The sequence below is a fragment of the Fukomys damarensis genome, unplaced genomic scaffold (assembly GCF_012274545.1).
Source record: "Fukomys damarensis isolate Sample0158 unplaced genomic scaffold, DMR_v1.0_HiC HiC_scaffold_6, whole genome shotgun sequence".
Classification (NCBI taxonomy): Eukaryota; Metazoa; Chordata; class Mammalia; order Rodentia; family Bathyergidae; genus Fukomys; species Fukomys damarensis.
In genome coordinates, this window is record NW_022900918.1 from 17,080,916 (window position 1) to 17,106,563 (window position 25,648).

The 25,648-nt window shown below is 35.1% G+C and overlaps 1 pseudogene; it reads right to left on the reverse strand.

Annotated features, from left to right (window-relative positions):
- Window positions 1–2,494: 2,494 nt before the first annotated feature.
- On the reverse strand, window positions 2,495–2,623 carry LOC117285147 (annotated as a pseudogene).
- Window positions 2,624–25,648: the final 23,025 nt, after the last annotated feature.

Below are 25,648 nucleotides of genomic sequence, written 5' to 3' on the forward strand. Positions count from 1 at the left end.
AGCAAACAGGAGGAGGTATAACATATCTGTGTTAGCCAAGTTTTCTACTTAATGTGAATAAAGAAGGCAAGGATATATAGAGTTGGGGTACACAATACGTGACTTATTATTTTGATTCCAACCATGATGTCACTTTTTTCTTAAGGTAGCCAAGTACCTCTCTGTTTTCTCCAAATTGCTTAGTTGGGTCGCACTTCTTGTTTTAGCAAATGCATCCTAGAATAATTAGTTAAATGATTTGAGCATTAAACTAAACAGTGTTTCCTGAAATAGAGATGTTGAAGAATTGCCAGAATGATGAAGAGTTTTCATTGAGTGACCAGATATTTTCCTTTATTTAGTAACTTTTCCAGTTCCCTGAGTCTAAAAGTCACTTTCAGAGCAAAGTCTCTTGAGGGCTCTGTTATTCATTCTGAAGATAGCTTTGCATTCAAAAGATTTCCCTTGCTTTTTATGTCAAAACTTATATGATTTTCTTGGATGGAATGGTTAAGCAGACAGAACATTATGTGTAATAGTGCTGTGTAAACATTTATGTGTAAACTTCCTGACTAAAGATATTTTGGAACATTCAATTTAGAAAAATCAGTGTTATCTGGAAATATGAAATGGCTGGTGAGATGTTGACATGCAAGAATTTCAATTATTATCAGTTCAAAACTATAGCTGGTAGAATCTGGTATGATTTATGCAACAATTAAAAGTTATACATAGTCTTACTTTGTAAGTTTCTGATGGCTACGAATTTGATTTTGCCCATGTTTGGTCAAACTGACAAGTTTCTAAGAATTCTTCAACCTTCCAGACTTCTTGCTTGTTAAGGACTTGCCAAGTCAATGAGCACATAAAGCTGCTCATGGCAAAGTGCTTGTTTTAATATTCAGCATTATATTCTCAAATGAACCAGAAGAACCAGATGCAGAACACAAGACATTTGACAGGTATTTCCACCAGCATTGTTAGTTATACGTGAAAAACAATAATAAAAGCTTGACTGGGTTTAGTATGAGCAACCATGAGATACTGGGGTGATTTAGGAAAGACCTAGAGTGAACATTTATTAGATTTTATGGTCACATAAAAATAAAAAAATCATAAAAAAATAAAAATCATAAAAATAATAATCATTCTGTTTATAAGTGGTTTTAGTCTTGGCACCACTGGCAGTTCTCCTTACTATTCTGGGTTCATTCAAATGTCTTGCTCTAACCTGGAATAATGGGGATACTGGGTTTCCACACATCTCTTGACCTCCAGCAGACCAAGCTGAGCATGTATCCATGACAAAGTGTGAAGAAGAAATCACAAAAACCAAGTATACAAATCCTTGAAGTCCAGGCTCAGAACTAGTATGTTACTCATGTTGACACTGGGCTGGGTAGAAAAAGTTACAAAGCTACGACAGATTTAAGGAACAGGAAGTAGACTTTTCCTCATAATGAGAGAAGCTGCAAAGAGGCAATGAACTGGAACAATTAATACAGTAAATCCATTATTAGTCCCTGAACTCCAAGGATCAAGTACTCCATATCCAAGTTTTATGTGTTCTGTCCAGGTGACCCAATGCTAGGCTAATGCAGCCCAGGCTGGCACAAGGATATGAGGTATGCTTACTAGTGATCTCAGTCATGAGGGAAAAAGCAGGCACTATTTAGATTTGTAGTGATGACCTGAGAGAGTGAGAGATTCTGTATTAAGGTATTGTGATGGATAGGAGTAAAAAAGATATTTATTAACTATAATTAAACTTTGCTTATGTTACAAATATGATTACAAAAGACTTAGCAAAAATCCAGGGGATCATCAATACCTACTTTGAGAATTATAAGCCAATAAGATTGCAAACACAGAAGAAATGCACAGATTTATCTATTTTCTAGATACATATGAATTAACAAAACTAAATGAAGAAGATCTAAAATTTCTAAGTAACCCAATATCAATAAATGAAATTGAAAACATAACATAAAAACATACTGGGCCAGGGATTTAGCTCAGTGGTTCTGCTGCCTGTTTGCAAGCACAAGGACCTGAGTTCGATCCTTGGTAAGACAAACAAACAAACACAAAAAAGTTACTAATGAAGAAAAGCCCAATGGCTTCACTGCTGAATTTTACAAGACATTTAGAGAACTATTGCCAGTACTATTTAAATTCTTCTATGAAATTGAAAGGGAAACCATACTCCAAAATTTATTCCTGAAAGCAACCATCACCTTAATCCTAAAGGTAGAGAAAGAGCCAACTGAAAAAGAGAATAGGCCAATCTCACTAATGAACATAGATGCAAAAATTCTCATAGTGCAAGCAGAATGCAAGAGATCATGAAGGAGATCATACAGACTGACCATGTGAGATTCATCCCAGAAATGCAAGGATGGTTCAACACACACAAATCAATAAATGTAATACACTATATTAATAGAGCCAAGGACAAAAACCATATGATCATCTCAATAGGTGCAGAAAAAGCATTGGACAAAATCCAACACTCATTCATGATAAAAGCCCTATAGAAAATTGGAATAAATGGTCTTTATTTCAACCTGATAAAGCCTTCTATGAAAAACCAACAGTCAATATTATACTACACTTGATCTTAGCCAAAAGGCCGAGAAGCGATGTCAATATTATACTAAAATGGTAAAAAACTGAAATCCTTTATACTAAAATCAGGAACAAGACAAGGATGTCCATTATCAGCAGTCCTGTTCAGTATAATTTTGGAAACATTAGCCATAGCAATTAGAAAACAAAAAGAAATAAAAGGAATAAAGATAGGAAAAAAAGAAGTTAAATTTTCATTACTTGCAGGTGACATGATACTCTATATAGAAGACCTGAAGAATTCCACCAAAATTCATATAGACTTAATAACCAAATTCAGTAGAGTAGCTAGTACAAGGTCAACACACACAAAAAAGTAGCCTTCCTGTACACATACAACATCCACTTAGAGGAACTAGGAAAAGAATTCCTTTTACAATAGCATTCAAAATAATGAAATATCTAGGAATCAATCTAATGAAAACAATCAAAAACCTCTACTCTGAAAACTATAGCACTCTGAAAAAAGAGAAGAGGATATTAGCAAATGGAAAGTCATCCTTTGCTCCTGGGTAGGAAGAATCAACATAGTGAAAATGGCCATACTTGTAAAACTGTTATATAGATTCAATACAATTTCCATTGAAATCTCAGAATCATACTTCACAGTCCTTGAGAAAACAATCCAAAAATTAATTTGCAACCAGAAGAGACCTAGAATAGCAAAAGAAATTCTAGGAACAAAGACAAGGTAGTGGGTATGAGAAACTCAAAATTGAAACTATGCTACAAAGCTACTGTGATAAAAACATGGTACTGGCAAAGAAATAGATGCAAGGATGAGTGGAACAGATTAGAAGATGTAGAAACAACTCCAGGTGTACTCAGCTACCTCATCTTTGACAAAGGAGCCAAATACCCTCACTAGAGGAAAGATAGCCTCTTTAATAAATGGTGCTGGAAAAATTGGGTTTCAGCTTACCAAAGATTAATACTAGACCTATATCTCTCACCATGCACTAAATTAAAATCAAAATAGATCAAAGATCTAAATGTTAAAACAGAAACACTAAACTGGATGGAAGAGAGGTTAGATACAACTCTTGAAGGCATTGGTGTAGGAAAATATTTCATGAATAAAACCTCACTTGCACTTGAACTAGCACAAACAATCAAGAAGTGGGATGTCTTCTTATTAGAAAGCTTCTTCACAGCAAGAGAAACCACCAACAGAGCCAAGAGACAACCTATAATATGGGGAAATTTTTTTTAGCAGCTGTTCCTCAGACAAAGGTGTACTATGTAGAATATATAAAGAAGTTAAAAAAAAATGCTACCTCCCTAAAGTTCCAATCCAAAAATGGGCATCTGAAATGAACAGACAATTCTCAGACAAAGAAGTAGAAATAGCAAATAAGCATATGAAAAAGTATTCAGCATCACTGATCATTTGAGGGATACAAATGGAAACAATGCTGAGATTTCTCTTTACTCCAGCAAGAAGGGCTGCTATTATGAAATCAACCAATAACAGATGCCTGTGGCCTTGTGGGGACAACAGAACCCTTCTCCATTGTTGTTGGGAGTGTAGACTGGTGCAACCACTGTGGGAATTAGTATGGAGATGCCTCAAAAACTGAGAAGTAGAGGCCCCACTTGACCCACCTATTCCCCTGGTGTGTATCTTTCAGAAATAATTAAGCATCATAGCAAAAGCCATCCTAGGCACCAGACAAATGGCAGCAGGTATAATAATTCCCAATTTTAAACTATACTAAAAAGCCACTGTGATAAAAACAGCATGGAACTGGCAAAGAAACAGACCTGAGGATCAGTGGAACAGATTGGAAGACACAAACACAACTCCAGATACACTCAGCTACCTCATCTTTGACAAAAGAGCTGACCATTCTCACTGGGGGAAAGATGGCCTCTTTAATAAATGGTGTTAGAAAAACAGGATCTCAACCTGCCAAAGATTAAAACTAGAACCTTATCTTTTACCATGCATTAAACTAAAATCCAAGTGGATGAAAGATCTAAATATTAAAACAGAAACACTAAACTTGCTCAAAGATAAATTAGGCAGAACTCTTGAAGACATTGGCATAGGAAAAGACTTTATGAACAAGTCCTCAGTAGCACAGGAACTAGCAGAAAGAATCAGCAATTGTGATCTCATCTTATAAAAAGTTTCTGCACTGCAAAAGAAACCATCAACAGAACTAAGAGACAATCTACAATGTGGGAAAAAATTTTTACCAGCTGCTCCTCAGACAAAGGACTATTATCTAGAATATATAAAGAACTCAAAACAATCACCCCCCAAATATAAATACCCGATTCAAAAATGGGCATCTGAAATGAACAGACATTTCTTAGACAAAGAAGTAGAAGCTGCAAGTAAATATATGAAAAAATGTTCCACATCACTGGTCATTTGAGAGATGCAGATGAAAACAATACTGAGATTCCACCTCACCCCACCAAGAATGGCTGCTCTCAAGAAATCACTCAATAATAAATGTTGGAAGGGTTGTGGGGAGAAAGGAACCCTTCTCCATTGTTGGTGGGAGTGCAGACTGGTGCAAGCACTATGGAAATCAATATGGAGATACCTCAAAGACCTGGGACTAGAGGTTCCATTTGACCCAGCCATCCCTCTGATGGATGTCTTTCCAAAAGAATTAAAAGAATCATACCAAAGTGATATATGCACACCCATGTTTATAGCAGCACAGTTTGTAATAGCTAAAACTTGGAAACAGCCCATTTGTCCATCAGTTGGAAACTGGACAAAGAAGATGTGGTTTTTCTATAAAATGGAATACTACTCAGCCATAAAGAATGAGAAATTGGATTCATTAATAGGAAAATGGACACATATTGAGAATATACTCCTAAGTGAAATAAGTAAGTCACACATGTGTGAATACTGAATAGTTTCTCTGGTGTGAATAAACTATAATAGTACATAAGATCCTAATGAGATAACTGTCATTGTGAAATGTGAAGAAAAGGGCTAAAGGTGCAGGCAAAGTGGGAAGGGTAGGGGAAAGATAATAAGGGAAAGAAAAAAATAGGAGAAAATGAAAAAATGGAAATAAAATGTTTGTAAATGGGGAGGGGAGGAGGGAGTGAAGGGAGGGCAGGGACAAGGGGAAAAAATGAGAATCAAATTATATAATGTAAAGCTACAAATACCCAATGATGTGTGTCATCATACTGCATACCTAAAATGTACCAGCAGAATTAATGAAAAAAAAAAGGGGAGGAATTGAAAATTGCTATTCTCCTCATTTTGATGAGAGGTGTTTACAATGTCAATTAACTTTATTCATTTTCCAAACAAATTTTTTGAGAATCTTTTAAGTATCAAGTAGTTCAAGACACAAAGGAATTCAAATTCCAGTGAGGGAAAGAAACTAGCAATGACCCAGATCAACTAGATGCTGGATATTTCCAGAGACTGACCAGCTCTCCTTTATACTTCACTTCAATTCTGTTATCACATGCTCTCTGTTGGGAGGATGTGTTCTCTCCCAGCTATAGATTGGGTCAAGGATGGGCTTCTAACACACACAAAAAATGACTTTTCCACTTGCTTTTACAGTTGGAGTTGGTGGTAACAACTTGTTACCTTGGTTTAGATTTGGTAGGATTTAGTTCCAGAACTCAGTGATGAACTAAGCTTCACAGAGAAACCTGTTTATAGAAGGAAAGAATGGAGCCCATGCTCACTTTGAAGCAGAATTGAGAAGCTGGGAGAAAGAACAGCCTGAAAAAGTTTGAGTCTCTGAATTGTCATGATGTTGAGACCAACCCTACTTCTCTCTTACTGTTGTTCTGTTTTGTTCTATCAGTAAAAAAATAATCCTCATTAAAAAAATGAAGATTGTGTTCTTTCACTTGAAAGCCAGTGGTTCTATCAATGGAAATTAGAATTTGATAAATATAGTTATATTTATTGTAAACAGAAAGACATTTATTACTTTTTAATAGGATAAGGTCTAACAGAATTCCTGATAGAGTAATGCCTTGATTCTCTAATGCTTTTTTAAATGAATAATTTGGTTCACTAACAGAAGCATTCAGCAAAATTATACTTCCCAAAATGAACTTCACAATTGAAAACAAAAAGAACTGCAGCCATCTTCCCCAGAACTGTGGAATAAATTAAGTTCATGAACCAAGGTAGCATTGTACATTGTCATGATGATAAAAACAAGGTGGAGGAATAGAAGAGCACAGGAGAAAACATCAACAATAATCTAGTCTTTCTATTTTTTCCCACAGTACTCGGGATTGAACCCAGGAATTACATACTGAGCTACATCCTCAGCCACACCCCCTTTTTATTATTATCTCAATAAGTCACTAAATTGCTCAGGCTGGACTCAAACTTGTGATTCTCCTTCCTCAGCCTTCCAGAGTGCTAGGCTTATATAGATTGATTTTCTCATTTATTCTATATATCCTTTTCTAAATATATTATGTATGGTAGCTCATTTATCTTTATACCTTTAAATATGACATTTTTTGTCACACATTTACAGATGATAAAATTGATATGGATTTAAATAATTTGCCCACAGCCACATGACTGTAAGTGACAGTGGAAAATGTCTCAGTTATTTTCTCATTGCTGGGAAAAATACCCAACACCCACAAGTTACAGGAGGAAAGGTTTATTTTAGCTTACAGTGTATAGGGGTTTCAGTCTATAGTAAGTTGGCACCAAGGCAGATGGCATGGCAAAGAGGCTCTGCAGAGAAGAAACACTTCATGGCAGGAAAGCCTGGAGCAGCAACCAGTGAGACTCCCTTTCTCTTTTATTCCATTTAGACCACAAACCTGTTGGTAGGTTCTACCCATACCAGGGTGGGCCTTCCATTTATCCACTCTCAGAACTATGTTAAACAAATCAGTGGGCTAATTTATTTATCACACACCCTTAATTCATATTCACTCACACTAGACCCAGCCACCACAGAAAAGCCCCACCTGTAAGCATATGAGACTTTGGTCAGAAATCTAAATATGGGTCAAAACACAGAGCCGATATTCACTCCAGGATCTCAAGAAATACTTGTTGATAGAAGGAAACAATGAGAGGGTCACAAAGACAAAGAATAACACTGCAGCGTGAAAATGTAACATTTAGTCTTCAAAACATTCCAATATGGATCTTATTATTCTCATTTCATAAATATGGAAATTGAAGTTGAGAGTGTGCATTTGGTCTCCACAGGCTAGAAGATAGTGGATCTGTACTGTGTTATATATTTGTTTACCGGAAAGTACCCCTGAATACTCTTGCAAATGATTAGTCTCTAAATTTGGAATGGCCTTTATCTAAAACTTTAAATTTTTATGATTTATCTAATTTTGGAATTTTTAATCTTACAAATTTTCTTTTTCTTTTTTTAAAGTTTATTGGTATTTTTATGTATACAGTACAGTTTTCTATAATTGTTTTTGTTATTAGCATACTTGAATATTAGAGGTTTCAAATGGATCATTTCCAATTTTTGCAGGATCTTCATTAAAATCAGGTCATTTGAACATGACAATACATACTTCCTCACATTTTAAGCCAGATATTATAAAAGCATCTGCTAAATATTTTGAAAATTGTTGTTATCAGTTACCTTTCTCAATACAGTAGAATGTATGATATTTCTGATCAGTGCAACAAGTAAAACATCACTAGAAATTAATGTAAAAAGATTCTCTTCCAAAAAGTCCATGATTGTATCTTGATTCCAATAAATAGTTCTTTGCAAAGATGAAAGCAACCTGGAAAAGAAGCCCACCAACCAGTTATTTATTCAACTGAGCTTGCTAGCTGCTGTTCCTCTTACTGACTATTTTTTTGGAAACTAGATTTATGTAACCAAAGGGTCAAGATTATGTCTGTGTGTTGGTGTGAATAATCAACAATGCATAAGATTCTAATAAGATTACTGACATTTAGAAATGGGAAGAAAGGAGCTAAAGGTGTAGGGAAGGTGGGATGGGTAGGGGAAGGGTAAAAAGGGAAAAGAAAAAAATGTGAGAGAATGAAAAGATGAAAATAAAGTGATTGTAGATGGGGAGGGGAGGAGGGGGTGAAGGGAGGGCAGAGGTAAGGGGAAAAAATGAGAATCAAGACTTGTCATGTAAAGGTACATGATCCCAACAATGAATGTAACTGTACTGTATCCCTAAAATGTACCAATAAATTCAATTAAAGCTGGAAAAAAAAAAAGATTATATCTGTGTGCATTCTAGTCACGACATTAGTCAGTTCTTCCTTAGTTTAGGTATTGTTTTGTGCTGACTTCACATCAGTTCATTAAGTCATTTGGTGAATTCTAAAACTGCAGTATTTTTGAATGCAAAAATCTGTTATTTCTTTGCAGATATTTCATTTCTAATGTAAAATATAAAGAGTATTTATTTTTTGGCTTCCTTAATGGTGTTACAAATTACAACTTGTATTTTTGATTCTTTTCCTAAAATAAATCTTTGAAAATAAATCAGCATACTATTTCCAAAGCTTACATCATATCATCCTGACATTTGAATCATTGTAAAAATGTGCCTTGGAAATATTTCCAGTGTCTTTTTATTGAAAGTTTTATAATCTAATCCCTATATGGGCAATCCCTAACATCTTTGCATCTCTTCCTGCTTATAACTCTACAATTTTGAAAATTATATTTTAGGTTCAATGATCTATTTTTTTCTATCCAATAAGAGAAGGATGTAAATATACTCTAATATGTAAATGTATGGAATAATTTCAATATTGGCTATCTGAGGATCTTTCTCTTTCTCTGTTCAGTCTTTTGGGAAGTTAAGAGATACCACATAGCACCTGGTGGAACTTTTTCTTCTCCTTTTTTATTTGTGCATTTCTTTCTTTTCTCTTTTATGCATTAATATCCTCTCTCTTAGTCGTTCTCAATATTCCCTTCTTTCTAAATCTGTAATTGTTTATTTTAAGAATCCTGGTTTTTCCTCCTTTTAACTCCACTCAATATTTTGTTCTTATCTTTTTTTGGTATCCATATCTGTGGTGCCAACATTTTACTATGATTCACTTCTTTGTGGCCAGACTTTTGGTAATCATTTCTGTAGAGATTTTTCTTGTTTACTTTTCTCACTGACATTTTTCTAAAGAAATATTGTAACACGCATTTTAAATGAATAGTGATTATTATTCTCAATTTGGTATTATACATAATGAAACTGAAAGACAATGGTCTGAGTGGTGTGTTAGTGACAAAGCCAGGTCCAGAGGTGAAAGTTCAGGTCCAGCTCTTGGTCCAAAGCCATCTTCTCTATACTAAGTAGCAGCTTCTTATCCTAAGAAAAGGCACAGCATAATGTCTGAAGACTATACTTTGCTGCTAAACAAGTTTATAGCAGTAGCCTATGATCTAATAATTTGTAAGGTGTTAAATGTTGTCTTCAGGGCTTCTTATTTTAAGTACTCTTCCTGTATGATATTTATCTAAAGATGGCAAGGAAGCCGAAGAAGATTGGGGCACTCTGAATTAGACAGAGGATGTGATAACCTCAAAGTATTTTTTTAAAATGGCACACTACAATCGATTATTAGTGTTCAGATGTTCCATTGTGTGAGGAATCAAATTTCTCCCTACTTGGTGGGTTTTCATCCTTTTCCTCATCAGAATTATCTTTCTCTCCAGAACCATCTGATCATAAATACTGAAGCATTGTCATTGCTCTCTCATGAAATTAGGACCCCCTTGATCATTCCTGAGGCCTCAGACAAGTTTACAAATTGCACATATGTAGTTAACAAAACTGCACTGAGGAAAAACAACGTAGTTTTATTAGTGAGTTTTTTGAATAGAATTCATGGATGACTATTTTTTCATTTAACATGGAGTTACCATGTCTACATACAAAGATATAACATGAATGGAGCTAATCTGGGGCAGTAGGCTTGAGTATACTGTCACTTGAAACCATGGAAACAAAACAGAACTGACATAATTTTAGGCATCTAATTCCTTAATATTTTCCTGATGTTTGATTCTCAGAAAATTGTTAAACTGTCTGGACAAAAAATAGTTACTGATCATCCCTTTCTTAGAGCTGAATTTCTTGTTTTAGCAGCAATGGAAAATGTTGATTCTCTCTTTTCTCCTAAGCTATTGCAAAAAGTAGAGGAACTTCAAAATAATTCTTCCCTCCCTCCCTTCCTTCTTGCCTCATTTTTTTTTTTTTAATTTTTTGTACTGATGGAGATTGAACCTAGGGCCTCAGTCATTCCGGCAAGTATTCTGTCACTAAGCCACACTCTCAGCCCTTGTTTTTTATTTGAACATTAAAAAACTTGCCAGATGACTTATTTGAGCTTGTGGGCTTTATTATCATTAAAAAAAAAAAACTTTCTGACATCCCTGGAAGAAATCTGGTTTGCTAGCTTCTTAGTTTCACACATAGAATAGGTTATTTTCTGAGGTGTTCCAGCTCTAGCCTACCTAATTTAGTTCAAGCGTAAAAATTAAATATGCTTTACTAGCTCATGTTGTGTCCTTTATCTTAGCTATTAGAAAATTCTAAGAACCTTTTCATGAGCAGCGTGTTAAAGATTGAATTTAAACAAATGGTGCAATGTCACAGCAATATGGTAAGAGGGAGAATTGGATCTACTGGCCAGGAACCATGGTACAGATAGTTAAAGATCATCTTCTACAAATCTCTTAGAAAAGTAGCTTTGAGACATCAACAGCAAGAGTGAAGAAGGTTGCTATTTGCTGGCAGAAAGAAAGAGGAATGCAACAATGTTTATTAAAAGTGAAACTTCAGCCATCCTCAAGAAAACCAGCTCCTTTGCTGTCTGGATGGGGTCTTTGGCAGTTGTGCTTCTGGGCTTGGAACTCCTCAAGTGGATTGATTTGCACAAATGACCCCTAAACCAAAATACAAGTGTCAAAACTGCACAAGAAGACACAAATAAAAACATAATTTGTATGTCAAGCAAAAATTTCAGGGATTGGCTGGGAGAAGGAGCTCCAGGCTCTAACATTGAAGGAGATAGTATAGTTACAATTTTTGCTTTTTTCTAAACTTTGGTAGAAATCCCCACAGGTAAACCACCTTTTGATCTCTGGAAGAGCACTGTTTATATTACAGTGTCACTTCTTTCAAAGGTTCTGGCCAAAATTATTGTTATAAAATTCTCTAACAGGACAAATCAACTAATGTCCCATTGGTCATGTTCTTGATTCCCATTTCCTGCCTTCCCAGACTACAACTACTTTGGATCCTACTACTCATGACTGAAGGACCTGGCATGTCCTCTACATGTTGCACATTCCCTAGACAGTGGGAGAGGATGTCATGAGAGTTTGCCTTCCAGGCTTGGGGTCAGGATCAAGACATGTGTTGGAAGATGTTGATAGGTAGGTGAGTTTGAGTCAGACGGTTCATGTCAAATGCTCAACACAGAGGTCTGTGCTCTCTGAATCTCTTTGAGTTGTGTGCTCTTCGACTTTTAATTTTTTTCTGTTTCTTCTCTGTCAGTCCCGTCCATACTACTTCAGGCATACATATGTTATATTTCTCACTATTGACATTGTGCTCTGTGTGTGTATATCAATATTGTATTTATAAGAAACGACTTGACAAGTATTCCACACTCTGCTGTCATTGCTTAATTTTTAAGTGGAGCTAGTAGCCTCTTCTACTGGAATCATGTGAAAAATTAACAAACAATGTAAAAAATTAAATGACTACATTTGTAGAGGGATATCCTGTGTGCTACACAGTAGCTATATTATAAATACTAATACTTGCTCTTTGTCTCACATAGGTTATATTTTCTAGTGTGAAAAGCAAAGAGGGAGGAGTAGGTCAGGAAAAGATAGAACAATACATCCTTGTCAAAAACTATAGTTGAGGTACAAGGTGTTTTTACAAAAGACATGTTTAGATACTCAGTGTTACCATGGTATCCATGGGAGGATTTGTTCTAGGACCCTTACAAATAGTGAAATTTATGGTTTCTCACGTTCCTTATATGAATTGCTCAGTATTTGCATATAAATTATGAATATCTTCCAGAACAATTTAAGTCATCATACCTAGTATAATATAAATACTATATAAATAATTGTATTCTTTAGTGAATAATGGCAAAAAAGTCTTTGTTTGCTCTTCAGTACAGATTCAGTTTTTTTTCTGAAATATTTCCACCCATGGATACAGTGTGTATACTTCAAGACCAAATTAAAGTCAGAGATTGATTCTCTGGCCAAACAGAACTGGAATTTGATCCCAAAATTTGCGAACACCAGCTGCTCTGCACAGCAAGCATTTCAATACAGCCTTGATTCCTATAGCACAGCTTTATGAGGAATTCTCAGGTAATAGGGGACTTCTGAGCTAAGTTTTGATGACTTTCTCATCAAAGGGCCATAGATGAGACAGTGAGACATGTTTAGAGAAGTTAGGTGAGAGGGAATCTGAGTGTGGGCACAAAGTGAGTATGATGATAGAAAATGAGCTTTGAAAAAGAGTGCAATTTGAACTCCTGTTGCTAAAAAATTATAAATATTGTCTGGAGTTATGGAACTGCTGAAGAGATCACAGGAAGGAAGCTAAAGTGGATATTAGATCATCTGGGAAATATTCCCGTAAATGATAAAAAATATTAAGAAGTTTAATTTAGAATTGTCAATCACACGAGAGAGGAGGAAAGTCTTTGACAATGGATCCCTCCGTGGAGGGAGTGAGTGGTGGGAGACACTGAATGAGATAATAAGCACATAAGAAGGAATTTCTTCTGTTGCCAAGAGCTTTCTCAGTTGGTATGGGATCCTGATTTATCGTGAGCTTTTGCAGATAATCCACACTTACTTGACCCTAGTCTTTTACATAGATTTTAGCAGAAATTCAATGTTCAGCCCTCTCAATTTGTGAAGTAGAAGGTTACTCTCAGATCTTATTGAAATACAGTGTGTTTGCTGTTGGAGTCTTGCAGTGGGATTTCTCATTCTCTGAATCACTACTTACCTGTCTAGGGGTAGAGAGTGTTGCTAAACTCTGAAGCGTATTTGGTTGAACATCATACTTATACAACTGTTAAGTTTTTTTGATAGTGAAAATGAAGTCTTTGCTCAAACATACTATATTAATTAAAGAAATAGATCATTCCAGGATATTGGAGCATGTCTGTCAGTATCCATTCCATTTCTATATTCCATAAATATCATTTTAAAAAAGTACCATCTGCTTTAATACACCCAGGAATAATAATAATTTCTGTTAGGGTGGAAATGGATACACATTTATCTTTGTCTTCATATATGTTTATGATTAAATGTTATTGAGCATTAAGAAATAAAAACCAGTATGACTTATTCTAAAATCTAATATAGCATGATACAATACTTAATACTCTAACTGCAAACTAACCAAAATGCTTTTACAATTACTTCAATGTTTGTTAAGGTTATGACTCATGAACAAATTACTTTCATGGTTAGGTTGAGTTTATACAAGACAGGGTGTGAATTTTAAAAATGGATCAACAAGATGGAACAGATTTAGGTGTGGACATATTTATGTAATATGTTTATATATGGGCATAGAGAAGCAGAAAAACAAATACCTCTGTTGATATGCTCAATATTTTTAAAGAAGAATTTGTGCACTATTGTGTTAATAAATATTTTTGAAGACTGAATGAGAATCGGCATTAGGTAAGATTTTGGCAAAGAACCCCTGAGCAGGTAAACTGAAAGCTAGTGACATCTTAAATCCATAAGAAAGTATGAAATAATGCCACTTGCAGATCTCTGATTTAGAAGGATAGAAACTAAGCTCACTCCAAATGACAGACCCCTCAACAGTGGAAAATAAAATTCAAGCAATAGTAATAGTGTGACTATGAAAAAGAGAAAATAGCCATAAACCCAGAGCAATTCAAGTGGAATAATATTGTTTTTACCAGTCCTATACCTTACCCAAAGGTGATATTCTAACTCAGGCAATTTTCAAACTGTCTGGTTCTATGCTGATTAATGCTTTTGCATATATAATTCTGCTATCATCATATTTGAGTCCTATATTCCTCATACACATTTGAAGCACAGGGACTGCTGATGAAGTCCTTATATACAGTAGCCTCTTTAAAGGCTGATGAGGTCTTAAATATACCTCCTCCAAGGACATTTTACAAGGCTAAAAAACCCGAGTCTTCTGTAATTCCAAAACCATACGAAGTGTCGCCTGACAGTGCCCAAGGGTAAGGCCAGCCTGTTCATAAGCAATTCCTGAGCAAGTTCAGAATTGTGTAGTAAATAAATAGAATGCTATGAATTACCATTTATATTACAGCTAAATTGGTCTTATTAAGAGATTAACTGTAGGACAAAGGACAACTCCTAGAGGCTTATGAGTGCTCTTTAAAAATATATCTGTAAGGAGAAGTACAGAAGAAAGAATTGTCATCTAACAAACAGGATATTTGGGGGTAGTGGGAGTGGGGTTGTCATAGAGAGATTATATAAAAAGGGAAATGAGCTCAGATGTACTATACAGACTTTTAATCTAGTAAACACTTCTCTGTCTCTCTATATTTATGTGAACATGAATATTTGAATTTGACATTTTAAATTTTGTTGTATTTTTGCAGTGGTGAGAATTTAACTCAGGGTCAAATGTATGCTAGGCCAAAACTCTATTTCTGACCTCCATCCCCAGTCCATTGGCATGGTTTAATGTGGGCTAAATAAAATTAATTATTGAATAATATTTTACCTCTACTCCTTTTCCTTTTTCTTTTTTGCCAAGCCATTCCTATTAAGTTCTTATATTCCCAGAAATGTCTTCACAGATATTGGATTGCCAAGCTCACTAACCTGGAAGTTTCCAAATCAGGTATCCATTGTACTTAATAACAATCCTACTGAATTTCTCCCTGCCACATTTCTCTGCCACAAGTTTGGGAAACATAGTGTACATTCTCTTTTTTTCTCCTTTATATCCACATATGCACTTCTGTTCATATAGCTTTTTGGCAGTCTCTTGAATCTTCTTTCTATTCCAAGCACTGCTGAATTAGCTAAGCCACACTGTCTCATGTGGATGTTGCAAAACTCTTCTTTGCTTTCCTCACTACTAATCCACTACTAATCTCTGGTCTCTCTTCATGCAATAGTCAAAGTAATGATAGCACAGATCTCCTCTTATATTGTTTTCCTGGTTAGATATCTTCTAATGATTTTTGACTGTTTCTAAGAAATCAAAAACCCTGCATATGGTCAGTAAGGCTCTATAGAACTTGCAACTTGGCCACCTCAGTGGCCTCATCACTTTGTAAAGCTTGCGTTTGAGCTACGATCTTGGTTCATTTACCAATACTTTCATCAAGAATGTTATACATCTTCCCTTTTTCAGAGAATACTTCTTTCTATTCCTCTTTCCAGTTTCTCCTATAGTTAACTCCTACTTATCTTTCACTTCTAACATTTTTTTTTTTTAAATTTTGGAATTGACCCTTCACTAAGTTTTCACCTTCTAACTAGGTAAGACCATCAACTATATTTTTTGTATAATGCACTTACTCAATTTTCTTTCTTTTTTTTTTTTTTTTTTTTGTGGTACTGGGGATCAAACTCGATTCCTTGTGCTTGCAAGACAGGCTCCGGAACCACTGAGGTAAATCCCCAGCCTTCAATTTTCACTATCATTGCAATTCAGAGCTACTTTTTATATTTACTTTCTTTTTTATAGTTAAAGTTCCACCTTTGTCTTGCTTACTTTATGCTGCTGTATTCCCTATGTCTAGCTTAGAGCACTGAATCCAGCAGGTGCAAAATAAATATTCATCTCTCACTAGTTAGTATCTCTGGGAGTGCACATATATAACACATAATTCAATAATGTAAGTGAGCATCTAACAATTTATTATAATATTAAGAATTTGCATATTGAAGATATACTCCTAAGTGAAATAAACAAGGCAAACATGTATAAATACCAAATAGTTTCTCTGGTGTGAATAATCTGCAATAATACATAAGATCCTAATAAGATTACTGACATTGAGAAATGGGAAGAAAGGAGCTAAAGGTGTAGGGAAGGTGGGATGGGTAGGAGAAGGGTAAAAAGGGAAAAGAAAAAAAATGTGAGATAATGAAAAGATGGAGATAAAGTGGTTGTAGATGGGGAGGGGAGGAGGGGGTGAAGGGAGGGCAGAGGTAAGGGGAAAAATGAGGACCAAGACTTATCATGTAGAGGTACAAGATCCCAACAATGAGTGTAACTGTACTGTGTCCCTAAAATGTACCAATAAACTCAATTAAAGCTGAAAAAAAATTTGGAACACCGAAAAATGCAGTTTTTCTCTTATTTTTAAAATATAGACAAAATGTTTATGTCAATGGCATATTCCTGGAAAGTTGTCTTATTCTTTTGAGTTCATATGATATTTGTATAATATATACTTGAATAGTTGATGCTTTCTTTGTAATTCTTGAGAATGCTTTCCACTGCCTTCTTTTTCTTCTTCAGTTTATCTAGGGATTTAGCTACTTCATTGGCTTGATGTTTTTATTTAATATTAACCTCAGAATCATAGTACCCGGCACAAATTCCCTAAAGGCACAACTAGAAGATAATTTAAATGGTGCATCATTACATTCTACTCAACAGCATCCCTGTTTGCTCCTGGATGGTATTTTAAAACTTTACCTTTTTCCACTAGGTGACTCACTTACTCTTTAAACGGGTGCACTGTCTAGTAGAATACTGATGGCCATGTCAGAAATTACTTTTAAAAGCCAAAATATTGGTCATTGTCTCTTCCATGGGGCCCACTAGGTTCCATACCATTAAAATTTTGGCTCAAATCATCTTTAATGAATATAGGTGATGGTGTATAAACTAAAATATAAGTATAAAAAATACTTGTAGTTTCTTTTCTAAAAATAAGGTTTTAAATTTTAGTTATTTACTAAATATTGATAGGCTTTAAACTGGTCTTTGGAATTGGAATATGCCATTTTAGATTTGAAAAAATGCCTGTGTATGTTGAAAGAAAAGCTGCAGGAATCATATTTGCTCTTTTACTGATTTAAGTAATACTCATTACCTGTATGTGATTATACTGATAGCAAGACACTCACCTTTAGACCTGTATACCAAACTGGATTTGTGCAAGTAGTTTGTGCTAATAGAATTTCTCCTGAGTTTTTGTGTAATACAGGAGATACTCAGAAATATGTCTTGCTTCTCTTTCCTCCAAACTGTCTTTCAGATGTTTTACATTAATAAAAGTTACTGAAAGTAATTTCTTTACATACTAATATCTACAAACTAATATAGAATGAAATAAAGATGAACATTCTTAAGGTTTTTACTTCTGAATTTCATTTCATTAATAGCATATAAATATAAGAATTTGAAATCTGTTCTTGGGCATAAATCTTGTATCTATAAAAAATGTAAATTTGGGGCTAGATCTGATGGTCAATACTTATTTCTCTGGCTTAACTATAAGAAAGTTCTATCCAGATACTTACTTTATTCATCAATCTAATTCTTCTTGTTATACATAACCATGTTCTAATTGTAAATGATGTAAATAGTAAGGATTAAACAAAAGTCCCTTTTGATAACCCCATCTATATTCCCTAAACTTTTCTTTTCCCTCATTGATAATGATTAGATGTTTGATGCATATTTTTGCAAACTTTAAAACACATTTGATACGTATGTATACATATAAACAAAATTGAGAATTTTTATAGCATAAATTATATTCTATATACTGAAATAACATTCCCTTTAAAATTATAATTTTTCTTGAAATTCTTATAAAATACTTATATAACATTGTCTTATACAATCTTTCCTTGTTATTTAGATTTTTTCTTTAAGTTTATTGCTACCTTTTAGGCATACCTTTTAGGTATACAACATGGTTACATTCATCACTGGTTTACAGTGATGTAAACCATCACTTTACGTGCTGTACCTTGGTTCTTATTTTTCCCCATACCCTTCCCTTCCCTTCACCCCTTCCACATCTTCTTTATCCAGTCTCCAGTTGATGGGCAAATGGGCTGTTTCCAAGTATTAGCTATTACAAACTGTGCTGCTATAAATATGGGTGCACATATTATCTAGTTGTTAATATTTTTCTTAACTTAACTGGAATATATATTTTATGAATCCTATGAAATAGAATCTTAGTATTTAAAAGCCTAGCTACATCTCATTTATAAAATGTACTTGCTTTTGTCTTTTTTTACATTTTAACAAACATGTTAAACAGCAAATTTCAAGAACTTAGTATGCTATTATTAGTTATTTCATTATATTTGAAACATGATTTTAAAAATTTCAACTCATACTAATAGCTTCTAACACCTTGTTGGCTTCTTATAGACATCTTTAAATTCAATAGCATGCTAATACATTACCTGAAATATTTATTTTATTACTTATAGAAGTTTATGGAAGAATGAATAAAGAGACAGGAAATTAAAAATTTTTTTGTTAGTCTAAAATCTAGCCCTTTGAACATAAATGGACTTGGCATTGCAGGTCTAGGAACAATCTAGCAGGTCACGGCTGAGGATTTGGCAAACTGGAATCAACTTTGAGGAAGGAAGTAAAATGAAGGAAAGCCATTAACAGATGCAAGGGGAGAGCTGGTGCTAATAGTTCATGAAAGGGACAGTAACAGGATATATTTGACAATAGAATCTTTGCATGTGGTACAATTCAGATAGACTTGTCATAATTAATCAATATTGCTCATGGTTAAATGTCCATGTCACGTCTCTACATTCTGGGACCTTTCTTCCTTCAGTTAAAAATTATTAACATTAGTCTGCTTCTCAGAATATATTACAGTGGCAGAGGTAAGAAGTCAGTTGTGACAGAGGGATTGTATTGTATGGAAGACCTTAGATATTTTAGTGTGTGGAAAGCACTAGGAAATTTCAGACTGTCAACTTTGTTTTATATTCAAGGCTCAGGAAGGTTATGTGACGCTTTCAGATCACACCATTAATGGAAAACCTGGAACTACTGAATACCCTCCTTATTCTCTTCCACACTCCACCGAGGTCATGTACTCAAAAACATAAGAACCCAACTCATATTGTTAACAACAGCTGTCAGTAACTGCTTCTCCACATCCTGGTTAGGGATACTGCCAAGAAATAATCTGTTTGAGCTATAAATCTAAGAGTTACTCTACTCTTTCTCTAATTTCCACTTCTAATCTTTTAGCAAATGTATTCAGTTGTCTATTCAGCAGATATTTAAAATCCCATTTCCTCTTAACCGTTTCACCTTGTGAAAGTCACCATAGCCTTTTGCTTGGATTACTGCAAGTATGTTTCAGATTTTGCTGCTCCTCTTGCTCTCTCTATTCCATTGGTGCCTAATAGTCAGAGTGAGACATACTTCAATACATGTATCTAACATGGCTTATAGAACATCAGATCAGTCTCTTGTTAAAACTCTCCAGTGGCTTCCCATTTTGCTTTCTGTGCAACCCATGTATCTTCCCCTAGTCTGCAAGGTCTTTGTGGTCAGGTTCTTGGTCTTTGCCTTTGTTTGCAGTCATTTTTACACTCTCATAATTGTTCACTGTACGCTGTGCACACTGAATCATCCCACCGCTTTGAAATGCCCTTCATGGTCTTTCTTCAAATCGTGTTCACGAGCTATTTCTCTACCTGCTCAGAACTTCACATGATGGCTACTTTCTCATCACTTAGGTCTGATTTAAGAGTCATGTTCTCAGATCCTTTTCCCCCTGGCCATTTTCTTTCAAGGTACTCTCTAGCTAAATATCTTGTTTAAACATTTACAACATTTCCTACTACTCCAAATTATGTATTTAAAAATATTTGTTTTTTATTTTTCATTAAATTCATTGGTGCATGTTAGATATACATAATGAACACATGCATCGTATAGACTTTATACCTAAAAATAATGTTTTAACTGTTTTTTCTCATTCCCCTTCCCTCCCTTCACCCTTCTTCCTCTCCTTATTTACAAAAGCATTGTTTCTATTTTATCTTTCTTTTCTCATTTTTTTCTTTTCCCTTTTGTCCTTTCCCCTTCCCCTTCCCTACTGTGCCTTCCCATTTGAACTTTTTCTCTCTATTTCACATTATCTATTATATGTTTTGGTCCTTTTTTTACACTTTCAGTTTCTCACACCAGAGAAACTAAGAGATATTTACACATGTACGTCCAATTTATTTCACTTAAGAGTATGGTCTTTAGGTGCATCCATTTAGCTATAAATGTCTCATGTTTATCCTTCTTTATGGCAGAGCAGTGCTCCATTGTATAAAAAGCTCACATCTTTATCCATTCGTTGGTTAAGGGGCATTTGGGCTGTTTCCAAGATTTAGCTATTACAAACTGTGCTGTTATAAACATGGGTGTGCTCATATCACTGTGGTGTGAGCTTTTAATCCTTTCCAGAAGATACCAAGAAGGGGCATAGCTGGGTCAAATGGAACCTTTAGTCCTAGTATAACATAGTTGCTTGCTTTCTGTACTAGAAGATAAGCTTCTGGAAGGGAAGGTCTTTGGTTTGTTCACTTATTCTGTGTCCAGTGCCTAGAATAGTTGCTGGCATGCAATTAATTGTTGAATACTAAAGTCTTAAGGCCAAGAGATATCTGTTCACACTTTCATTTACTCTAAGATTTTTAAGGTCAAATATAGGTGTGTGTACTGAGGAAATTATTTAGCTTCTTGAAATTTTGTAAATTATACAATAACAATGATGATGATAATAACGATAACAGAAGTACCTTATCTAAATTATTGTGAGACTATGAAGGAGAATAACACATGCATTTTGTTTGACTTCCCAGGTATATAGTATGTGTTCAAAGATAGTGGATAGGAAAAAAAGTGAAAAATGAAACTAAGGTTAACATTTGGTGTCAGCTCATAAATTTGATATTTTTGAGGCCTGCAATTTTTTCTTTGTTGTACTATTTTAGTATTTTTTACTTAGGAAAGAACAAAGAATTTTTTTTAAAGAAATGCAAGAATAGAAAGGCAGAGGTACCTGCTTCTCCTTTGCCTTTGGTTTGATCTATCTCCTCTCACTTTTAGGAAGAAATTGATATATGAAGATGGAAGAAATATCAGAAAACAGAACATAATACAATTCTATCTGTAATTTACCAACAGGTTCAGTGTGTGCTGTTAGTGGAATTCAGCAACTGTACACAGTTTAGTCTATGAGTTATTAGTCACATTATAAGTAGCAAACTTGGGGGTGTGCTATGTTTTTTTTAGTTCAAGACATTTTGGCTCTTTCTCATATACAGGACTTGAGTTTATCTAAAATTGCAGACAAGCCTTTCCTACCAAGCAAATAATCTTCCGTTGTATACAAACAGTTATAATTCAGAGTCCCATTTGATTTGATCATGAAGACAAACAGGAAAGGAAGGAATCAGAACATAAACAGTAGACCAGAGAAGGGAAGCAGGCTACTACACCAGGTGCTCCTAACCCTCTCACTCTTAGTCTTCATTCTCTGGATACAAATCAGAGTGAAAAACAAAAAGTTAGCAGGAATTATTCTTCATTAAAGATTATTTAAAACCGAGGTAAAAAACTATACGAAGTGTTTTTGGAAGGCAATATCTTAAACTGAAATCATCAGGCTTCAGTTGCCATTTCAAGCATCTGTAACAACACTTGGGGCATTGTTGGGGGCAGGTGAGAAAGGCTTTAATTTAAGGGGATAGTAAGGAAAGATTAGCATGGAATGTCTAACTTTGTAGTTTGGAATAAGAAATCTTCTATACAATTAATTTCAGCCTGTCCAGATTCAGGAAAATATAAACAATATGCAGCACATCTCCTTAATTATCTATTATTCCACTAAATGGAAAGTTAGTACAATCCTTAGTTCAATATGCAGCCGGGAGATCTATTGGCTTTATCTAGTTTTCTATTTCTGTTCATGCTTTGTCTAAATTCTGCTGGTTTTCTTCTCTGAGTTTCATGACTTTCCTTTCCTTGAACCCTGTGGTTTTTTAGAGTGTAAAGAAAAGCCAAATGCCAGATGTTTGAACCACTTTCATCTCTTCCTATGTAGATTTTCCCCTGAAACACATTTCTTCTTCTAAGTGGGACTTATACGACAATTTCATGGGGTTGCAATGAGGATTTAAAATGTTTAAAAATGAAGTGTTTAGTAGGACTTTTAAAACGAGTGCACTATGTAGATTTTAGCTATTACCATTGTTTCCCAGTAGAAGAGTTGCTCAGTTTTATGTTTTGTTCGGGTTTCACTTTTAATAACCAATGTTTTCAACAGTAGTTTTAAGGAGGCTGTTTTCAGCTTTATATTTTGCCAACTGCCTCTACTAATTGCTTGTTGCTCAAGAGACACTTTCTGTAATGAATACTGTATTTTTTCTGTCCAACAGCCATTCCACTTTATCTTTTAAGTAGGATTTAAGGTTTCCTTAAAGTTTCCCTTTGGGGGATTCTCTCATGACCTTTAGGTACAGTTTGTCATTTAAATGCTTTCTTTCTGAGACCAGGTGGACATTCCTGGAATTCTGAGACTAGGAGTAGTGGACAGAGTGACAATATGAAAATAGCTTGACCTGCCAACTACAGTATCTGCAGGAACTTATTGAGCAGCTCCTTCTAATTTAGACTCTCTAAAAGCTATTTGATGCCTGAGTTTTGTTCCCCAGCCCTGAGTACTCTGCATTTATCCACCCAACAAATTACCTTTTTCCTCAATGCCTTATACTGAAGACTGATGAATTCCTCCGGTACATGTTTCTTTCCTGCTTCTTAGTGCTGCAACTCTCCTCTCCAGCCACAGATTCTATGCCCTTCCCAGGTGTTTTGCTCTGTCGTGTTCTGTGTGCTCTGCCAGAACTGTAGCAATTGCAAACCTATTTCATCTGGTTGCATTTGGCAGAAAGAATCATTTCTTGATTAGTATCTAAGTTGAAATGTTTTCTCTGTTGAGAAAAATTAGCAAAGCTGCACTAGACTTGTTTATGATGGCCTGCTATTTCCTCAGCCCCTTCTAGGGAAGCTGCTGAGGCCTTTGCTCCCTAATGAGTGGACTCATTGCTGTGAGGTTCCATGTAACTACACCATCTGGGTGATAGTTATTTGACCAGGGGAGTGCAACTACCCTAAGGCATCAAGTCCTTGTCTCAGCCAGGCAGAAACCTATGGATTGCAAAGCCTGGATTAGAAAAACTGGGAAGATGGCCAATCAGATCCATGTCTTTGGAATTTACAGTTAGGAAACAGACTTGCTCAAGGTAGTTAATATTAGGGACATGTACTAAAATAATGTGTGAAGAGTTGCTATTGTGTAGAAGGGGCCAAAATAGTCATGCAGACAGGTGTAAGCTGAAGCAGAAGAGGATCCCTGGAAGGGAGGCAGACTAATGAAGTAGCTAGCAGAAATGTAGGAAAATGTGTTATCAGTGGAGGAGACAAGAAAGACTAGTTTCTGATGTCTCCTAGTATAATTCCTGTCTTTAAATAGCAGTACTCTTGGGGCCGGGATTTAGCTCAGTGGTTCTGCCGCCTGCCTCACAAGCACAAAGTTCCAAGTTTGATCCTGGTACCAAAAAAAAAAAAAAGTTTAAGTTTATTTAAACTAATTTTAAGTTTAAACTATTTAACACTAATCAGTGCTCGGCTACTCTTCTCAAATTTCTGGGATCTTTATGTACTCTTTTTTTTTTTTTTTTGGTTTTTTGAGACAGGGTCTCACTATGTAGTTGAGACTGACTTGGAACTCACTATACAGCCCAGGCTGGTCTTGAACTCACAGTAATCCTCCTGCCTCAGCCTCCCGAGTGCTGGGATTATAGGTGGTGCACCACCATGCCTGGCTCTTCTTTATGTATTCTTACAATGTTATATGTTTCCACTTTTTCCCTTTATGATTTGTCAAGCCAAATGTTTCCTGATTAAAGCAGATACTATTGTACTTCCTATGTAACTTCAATGAATTTGTTCTTTGTCAGCAGGTGGTCAGGATTATTTTTATTAAACCATTTCAGTCACTTTGTATGAATTACAATAATAAGAGAAGTTTTCTTTCGTTGTTATTTATTTAATTTCTGGCTTGGCATATTCCTGCTCTTCTTCCCAGACTGTCAAACTCTCACTCATTCTTCTGACCATGTTTACACTTTGTGTCTTCTTGGAGTCACTCTAGATATCTGCCAGACTTATCCACTCGCTTCCTGTGTGCGCGATTATTTGATACATGTATACATTGTAAAAGCATTACCGCAGTCAAATCATTAACACATCCATTGTCACCCGTGCTGTGCCTTAGATCCAGAATTTGTTCAGCTTACATTTTGTACATTTTGACCAACATGTCCCTTTTTACCACCCCCACCCTTGGTAATCACCATTCTACTCTGCTTGTCTGAGTTTGCCTTTTATACACTACATTTGCAAGTGAACTCTGGCTATATTTGTCTGTGTTACATTTATCTTACTTAATCTAAGGTCATTCACATTGTGCAAATGGCAAGCTTCCCTTTTTTTGCTTATTCTTATTTAATTTGATTTTGTGAGACAGAGTCTCACTATAGAATTCAGGCTGGCCTTGAATTCATTATGTAGCCCAGACTGGCCTTGAACACAAAGTTATCCTCCTGCCTTAGACTCCAAGTGCTTGAAATTACATGTATGTAGCATCATGCCTAGCTTCCTTCTTTTTTAAAGGCTGAATAATATTTCTTTTTATATATGTACCATATTTTGTTTTCTTTTTAATTACTGTATATTAGTAATACAAAAGTGAAGTTAATTTTGGAATATTGGTATATGCTTATATTTTGAATATTTTCAAACTTATGACCCCTCATTTTTCTTTCCCTCCCACCTTATCCCCTTCCCTATCTCTAAAAGTCTGCCTTCTTATTTCCTGTAATCTCTAATTAATTAATCGATTTATCGTAAGAGAAAACATGTAATAGTGACTTTCTGAGTCTAGCATTTTTCACATAACATGATGGTTCCATTTTCTACAAATGATATGATTTCACCCTTCTTTGCGGCTGAATAA